The sequence below is a fragment of the Taudactylus pleione genome, unplaced genomic scaffold (genome assembly GCF_031769625.1).
Source record: "Taudactylus pleione unplaced genomic scaffold, aTauple2 ptg000436l, whole genome shotgun sequence".
NCBI classification, from domain to species: Eukaryota; Metazoa; Chordata; class Amphibia; order Anura; family Myobatrachidae; genus Taudactylus; species Taudactylus pleione.
The window spans coordinates 1,684,366-1,692,807 of NW_028284838.1; the positions used below are offsets into that span (position 1 = coordinate 1,684,366).

At 42.4% G+C, this 8,442-nt stretch overlaps 1 protein-coding gene across 1 annotated transcript in view; it reads left to right on the plus strand.

Annotated features, from left to right (window-relative positions):
- Positions 1-8,442, plus strand: part of VEPH1 (ventricular zone expressed PH domain containing 1) — a 538,007-nt gene that overhangs the window by 34,215 nt on the left and 495,350 nt on the right. The gene's annotated exons all lie outside the window — the stretch shown is intronic.

An 8,442-nucleotide genomic window follows, 5' to 3' on the forward strand; every position in this document is an offset into this window, starting at 1 on the left:
AATGCTCTTTCTGGTGCAGGACACCAAAAAGTCTAGTTACGGCTCTGTGTACCAGTCACACTAGATTAGTACTTATATCAAAGAGGAATTGGTATAAAGTTGCAGATTAAGCTTAACTATACGTGGCGCAATGGAAAGGTGGCCTGTCTTTTGTACCCAGATTAGTGATAGAGGGCCTGAATCAGAGATATATGTTATTCCGCTATTTATGCAGTTGAGTGAATATCGGTCGACTGCGTCTGCTTCCTGGTCACAGCGTGCACGCACCGAGGTACTTTTGCGATGCCGCTAACAGTGAGGATTACTTTGCAAAAGGAATTGACAGTCAGGACCAATTGGGGGAGGTAATGGGAAGTGGCGGAAAAAAACACAGACGTGTACCGACATTTTCTGTGCGTGACGTAGCCTGCGTCTGCAATCCCGTATGCAAATAAAGTGGCTCCAACATCTCAGTTCAGGCAGGTATTCTGCATGACCTTAGGGCTATTCAGTTAGCTGATTATAGACTGAAATGCGTATTTGTACACGCTTGGGTCTGCAAAGTCGCCGCTAGGCGTCTCAATACATTTCCATTTGTCGACAGCATTAGCATATTTTCGCACAGCAGCTGTATGCGGGATGACAACTATGAATTCACTCACGTACATCTCTGAACAGGCCCTTAATTGCATACAGAAGTACACAACATGCCAGCACCAGTAGTCAGTGTACTCTTGCATTGTACTTTTGTCAAATTAGCAATTTTCTGTAAGTTACAATACGCAAAATTAACCTTATCACCTGCAATTGTAGAAATTAAGATTTCTGGGCATTCATCAAAAAGGTAATGAAGGAGATATCTCCTGCTTACCTTACTCTTCCGGAATGGCCGCTGACCACATACACTAGTATGGGGATAGAATTCATCAAGCTCCAAAAATAGAATACTTTCTCCAGATGGCGAGTGCTCGTGCAACTCGCTCCTTCCCTATGGGAAGTCTCAGGTCACGAAAAGGAATCCTTTCAGATCCCTCAGCCACTGTCCGGTTCTTGTGCGCATGCATGACCTGACCTGTAGGTCATGCATACCCACTAGTAGTGATATTCAGATCAACTGTCTCCGCACCTGAGCACTGATGAATTGCTTCGGAGCACGTGGCGAGTAGGAATTTTAATTATCCAAACGGACCCTGATAACTAACATGCTGAACAGAGCCCTTAAAGTGTTAAGAAAAGTGTTAGTTCAAACTATTTAAAATATTCCTAGTATGTTTCTGCATATGGATTTTTAATTGTCTTAGTTTTACTGACATATAGCATCTGCAGTTGTTCAAATAAATAATGTAGGGTGTAATCCAAGTAATATGGTTTCAATTTGGGTGTTCTTCCCCACTAACGCTGGAGACATTTTTTTATTTCTTATCCATATGCCTTGCATACAATACAACGAGAGTATAGATGTCACCCCTTGACAGTAGATTTATATTTCTCCAAATTGGCAGCTTTTATTTCTAGACAGACTTTGGTAGGTTTTGCAGGGGTAGAGGCAGGGCAGGATTAAGTCCCACATGGGCCTGGAGCTGAAAATGTTCAAGGGCCTATACTGAGAAGGGGAAGAGCTGTGAACGGTGCTGTGTGGCTGTGGTCAGAGTCACCTTGGTGAATACACCCCCTAAACTATGACCACAATGTCTGCCTAACTACGTAGAAATAGAAAAATTGCATCATTTTGTTTTTTTGGGGGGGACGGGGGACTAGAAAAACTATTTAAATACTTAAAATTTATGGCCAGTTAGGCAGCTGGTAATCATTCTGTCATGTTGATGGGCCTATTTTTATTTGGAGGCCTGGAGCTGTAGCTCCATCTGCCCCATTGTTAATCTGGCCCTGGGTAGAGGGATGTACGGTACAATACGGCTAATCTTCGAATTTTTGTAATATGTTCCAATACTTACAGTATGCAACAAGCTACATTTTTATGTTGTAGCAAATATCCATGGGCATGATTCAATTAAACGCGAAGTGAATAGCGCCGGGAATGAGATCACAGAGCTATTCAATTCATGCGAGAAGTTAGGTCGGGGAAAGCTTGTTCTCGCACCTTAAACAGGGTGTTTGGGCGTGAGAACGGGCATTCTCCAACTAAACTTCCCAGTGCGATGCTGTTTTCCCGGCGCTAAGGGCAGAAAACAGCATCGTGCCTGGACTTTTGTAGGCTTTCTGCTCGCATCCCCGGAGGGATGCGAGAAGAAATCCTAGTCGGACTTAGCAGCGCATATGAATTGAATAGCTCTGGGAGCTGATTCCCGGCACTATTCACTTCGTGTTGAATAGAATCGTGCCTCATATTTGGTGATGAATAGGCGAATCTTGTTATGCACCAGATTACTACTCTGCTGCAATGTGTAGGACTTTTTCTCTTTTTTTTTACAAATCTGAACTAATATTGCTGTGCACAGTTATATTACACAGATTACATTACCCTGTTTATTAAGCTCTCCTGCAATCTATGTTGAATACTGGGGGTGATTAATTACTGGACAGAATTGTACAGCTGCACGCAATCAGCTTTGCAATTCCGTCCTTCCAAGCATGCTAATGCAGCAGGAGGTGTAAGACACCCCCTGCTATATTTGCGATCCCAGGACTGCGATCAAGGTCGCAGGCAGGGATAACCATCGTAACCATCGGGCTGCCGACCAGCTGAGTAAGCCCATCTTACTCTGGTTGGCTGGCTTGCAAGGCCAGTAAACTGCATACGTGGATGCAGCCCCTGGCCTTGACACTCCCGGAAAACAAGGTGGACACCCCCGAATCGTCCATTAAATGCTTCTGCCTGTCAATCAGGCAGAGGCATAGAAGGGGCTGCGTGCGATTACGCAGGACCTGTTCTGCACATTCGCAGAAATGGTCCTGCGCACGCACAGATTCACGATAATCAGGATTTTGCTTTCAGAATTGCACTTGTGCAAAGCTGATTTAGCCCCACTGATCATTTAGTGATAAGAATCTAGAATCCTTTCAGATATAGCCTAGGATCTCATTATGACCACTTTATGTCCTAGAATGAGTTATACCGTGCTTTTGCAAATTAGTTAATAAAATCCTCTCATGAAAAATAATGTTTACCAGAGGACTGATTCAGAAATGGACACTAATGTGATTGCAGCTGCGAAAATATGCTAATAGTTTCAAAGCTTACCCGAGCATAGGGACGCACACTGCTGCCATCTCATCTGCGTCTGACGTCGCATATCAGTGCAAATATCGGTAACATTGATGCACATTGACCAGCCATGCAGCCCTCACCCATGTAACGGCTTTGTTTAAACGGTAAGACACACCTACCTTTTTCTGCCCACCCCCCCGATACCTCTCCCAAACGTTGACTACCTGTCACTCACTTAGCAAATGGGTTCTCGGTGCATGCGGAATCGCAAATCAAGGGGAGAGAGTCGCAGTTCGCGATTTGCAGGGTGTGACTGACTGTGAATAGGCTACAGAGATGCGTTTTTTAAAAAAGAAGTCTCAGACTGACTGAATAAGGCCCTATGACTGAATATAAACCTATGCATGTTTCAGTGCTTACCTAATTACTGGACCAAAATGTCTCTTTAAGACATTTCTCAAGTCTTCATTACCCCCCTTTGTTACTAAGTGCTAAGATGAACACTAGTAAGGACAGAGGCGTTTCTAGAGAGGAGGGGGCCCGTGTGCACAGGGGCCCCCTCTGTTCAGTGGCCGGCAGCGCACTGAGCTATAGATTCTGGGCACTAGAGTGCGCCCAGAGTCTATAGAGGATGCCCTGGTCACCGGGAAATTGGGCGTGGCGGCCATTTTCCCTGTACTGCACATGCGCAAACAACGGGAAAATGGCCGTGGTGGCCATTTTCCAGTCGTTTTTACAGCGCCGGATCCCCGCGTCGGCGTGGGACTCTGGAGAGGTAAGTAATTCTATGGGTGCAGGGTGTGCGGTGCGGGGCCCCCCTGGACCCAGGGACCCATGTTCCCTGCACACCCTCCACCCATTATAGATACGCCCCTGAGTATGGATTAAAACCAAAACTGGGAAGGCCACCAAGTGCTGTTCTTAAAAGTAGATCCCTTATATACAGTAAATGCAAAAGAGAAAAAGTCCACAATAGTAAAGCCTAATACAACTTCTAATTGTGTCCTTCTTTTTTATTAGTGTACTCATAATGGATCTTGAAAGCTTTCTTCAAACTCCTTCACATCGAAAAAACCTCCTTAAAGGGTGTGACAATTAGTGTGAGAGATGGTAAACCTCTTTATCCAAACTTCTATTCACACATTCAATGGTGGAAAATATTATGGCAGGAACCCCCAAAAAACATAACAAATGGCTCTTCATAGTGTAAAAGGATAATACAATTTATTCAGAATGAAAGAGAAACACAAATCTCTACTAGGTAGGGTTACTGCGTACAGCAAGGGGCCTTTAGGTAAGTACTCATTTAAGCATGAAGGGATTGATGGTAACTCCCAGGTACATCACCCTCTTCTCTAATCGATAAGGTCTCTCTCAACGTCCCAAAGGACAGCAGTTCTCCTCTCCCCTCTTTAAGAGATGTTGCTTATATAAATGCAAGAGCCAGAAGAGTCCTTCAACCTATTATTATGCAAGCAACTAGATTTTCTTCCTTTCATACCTTTAGAATACATTACCGCCACCTTTCATAAAAGGAACAGGTAGCATTTTAGAGAGGAGCCATCAGACATGAGTTTCTCGCCCAGTAACTGTTGCTTGGTAGCAATCTCTCATATGAGCAAAAAGAATCTAGTGCCAGCAAACTCTAGTTTTAGTGACTGAATTAAAACCTTGCAACAGCAGCAACCCCCCCTTTTAGGGTGTGATTCTGACAGTTACTCTTTGTAGTTAATAGTAATAGTTTATTACATCACTCATACTACATAATATTGGGGCTAACATCAATATTTTTTGTTTACAGATCTTCAGTTTCGCTTTTCATTGTTATTGCACTACAAAATATTTGTTCAGGACTTGTGCTACTCACTTTAATAAGTTGGCCCAGTGTTATGGCATTCAGAGGCTTCAGAGCATTGCACACAGGTTTGGATTAGAGATGTTAGTAGACCTCCGTGTTTTGGTAAAACCACCATCAAATGTTTTCGTATTGGCTTTGGCAAAACCACCCTCAAGTGTTTTGGTTTGGATTCGGTTTTGTTTTTGGAATTCATTGAAATTGCTAAAAACAGCTAAAATCATGTAATTTGGACCTGTTTACCTGCAGTCCAAAACCCGAGATTCGTTATTTAAGTTCTGAGTTCCAAACTGACAACAGACCTGAGCTGGGAGTCTGTTCTACTCGGATTCCCAAAAGTGATCTGAGCTGGGACTAGATTTGACTCGGAACCCCGAAGCTTGAAAACCGAACTGCACATCTCTAGTTAGGATGTATCCCCAGCTCCTGGGATAGTGTTAAATTTGCTGCACAGGTGTTACCAACCAAATTGCTGGAAATTAATCAATCAGCAGGAGCGTGTTGTCTTTCTTTAAACGGTTGCTCTGCGATAAACATTCAGGAAGTAAATCTAAAGACCTGAAATAATATGTCTTGAGATTATTATTTGTACTACAGTAGGGGCTGTGGTAACAAAGACAAATAAAAGTAGAAAAGACCAATAGGGGAGATTCAATTCTTGGAGATGTTCAGCTGCTCTCATCAACACATGTTACAGTAGCCAAACATTGCTAAATTTCCTGTTCCTGTGGGGTGCGAGGGAAAACCAGCATTGCTACCAGTTGCAAAGTATTTTTGCCAGACTGTTCCTTAATTTAGCAGTCATTGAGGAGAACTGAAGCTGCCCCTTGTGGGAGGCACATATCATAGCTCAGCAGCAATATAAGGTTTATAATATAGCTGTGCACAACAATAGGTATTTTTAAGCTATACATATTTTTTGCAACATGCGGAAACCTAAAATATCTGATTATTTGTAATGTTGCTCTCTATTTCATTACTAATGACATTTTGAAAGACCTGTTGGATAAAAGTATAATAATTAAACATGTTCAAAATAAAACATAGATTTAATTTATTTTATAGAAAAAATGTTTGAAATCACAAAACAAATGTAACTGAATACAACATTAACTAGGTCAAAAGATATTGGGCCCAATTCAGAGGTGCACATCTTTTGGCGCAGCACGACTGCATCTTTATGCTAATGCCGCAGCCAATGGAACACCTACAGGCTCCCACCGGCTGCGGCGCTAATCCGCTACTATGTGTATTAAGACGAACCATTGGACACATCGGTCGCACCAACAAATATTGCACCAGTCCTATGGAGGTGCAGATTATCCATCTGATCATGGCCATCTGTGTCAGTGCAACTGCATCTTTTGACTTCTGACCGTGACATGCCCATGACAGACCCACATCTGGTTAGCTACCTCCCTATTACCACCCAGATCGCCCACCGAAATTACCTCTTTCTGAGTCCAAATTGATTCTGAGGCTACCGGCGGTAATCAGCAGGACACATGTTCAGTGTGACTCGGACTCATGCGTAGACTGAAAACATTGGGCGCTTGTGTGTGGCATCAACATTATGTGCACCTCTGAATCAGGCCCCGTGTTACATAGTGGCAATAATATAATTGTTTACATTTTGTGTCTTACAATAATATCAGTCCAGAACATACAGTCAGGTCCATAAATATTGGGACATTGACAGAATTTTCAGATTTTGGCCTCTATTCACCACCACAATGGCTTTGAAATGAAACAAACAAGATGTGCTTTAACTGCAGACGTTCAGATTTAATTTGAGGGTAATTACATCCAAATCGGGTGAACGGTGTAGGAATTACAACAGTTTCAATATGTGCCTCCCACTTTTTAAGGGACCAAAAGTAATGGGACTATCAACTCAAAAGCTATTTCATGGACAGGTGTGAGCTATTCCCTCGTTATTTCATTATCAATTAAGCAGGTAAAAGGTCTGGAGTTGATTCTAGGTGTGACATTTGCATTTGGAATCAGTTGCTATCAACTCTCAATATGAGATCCAAAGAGCTGTCACTATCAGTGAAGCAAGCCATCATTAGGCTGAAAAATCAAAACAAACCCATCAGAGAAATAGCAAAAACATTAGGTGTGGCCAAATCAACTGTTTGGAACATTCTTGAAAAGAAAGAACGCATCGGAGAGCTCAGCAATACCAAAAGACCCGGAAGACCACGGAAAACAACTGTGGTGGATGACAAAAGAATTATTTCCCTGGTGAAGAAAAACCCCTTCACAACAGTTGGCCAAATCAAGAACACTCTCCAGGAGGTAGATGTATATGTGTCAAAGTCAACAATCAAGAGAAGACTTCACAAGAGTGAATAGAGGGTTCACCACAAGATGCAAACCATTGGTGAGCCACAAAAACAGGAAGACTAGATTAGAGTTTGCCAAACAACATCTAAAAATGCCATTACAGTTCTGGAACAACATCCTATGGACAGATGAGACAAAGATCAACTTGTACCAGAGTGATGGGAAGAGAAGAGAAGGAAAGGAACTGCTCATGATCCAAAACATACCACCTCATCAGTGAAGCATGGTGGTGGTAGTGTCATGGCGTGGGCATGTATGGCTGCCAATGGAACTGGTTCCCTTGTATTTATTGATGATGTGACTGCTGACAAAAGCAGCAGAATGAATTCTGAAGTGTTTCGGGCAATATTATATGCTCATATTCAGTCAAATACTTCAGAACTCATTGGACGGCGCTTCACAGTGCAGATGGACAATGACCCGAAGCATACTACATAAGCAACCAAGGAGTTTTTTAAGGCTAAAAAGTGGAATGTTATGCAATGGCCAAGTCAATCCCCTGACCTGAATTCGATTGAGCATGCATTTCACTTGATGAAGACAAAACTGAAGGTAAAATGCCCCAAGAACAAGCAGGAACTGAAGACATTTGCAGTAGAGGCCTGGCAGAGCATCACCAGGGATGAAACAAAGCGTCTGGTGATGTCTATGCATTCCAGACTTCAGGCTGTAATTGCCTGCAAAGGATTTGCAACAAAGTATTAAAAAGTGAAAGTTAGATTTAGGATTGTTTAGTTTGTCCCTTTACTTTTGACCCCTTAAAAAGTGGGAGGCACATATAGAAACCGTTGTAATTTCTACACCGTTCACCTGATTTGGATGTAATTACCATCAAATTAAATCTGAAAGTCTGCAGTTAAATCACATCTTGTTTGTTTCATTTCACAGTCATTGTGGTGGTGAATAGAGGCCAAAATATGAAAATTCTGTCAATGTCCCAATATTTATGGACCTGACTGTATAGGGGCTGATGCTGAGTTTGAATGTATTCGCAGACTTATAATGAGTGCACTAAAAAACAAAAAAAGCAATTGTGCGCATATGCAAAGTTGGTCCAATCATCAGGCATACATCTACACTTACAAACTTA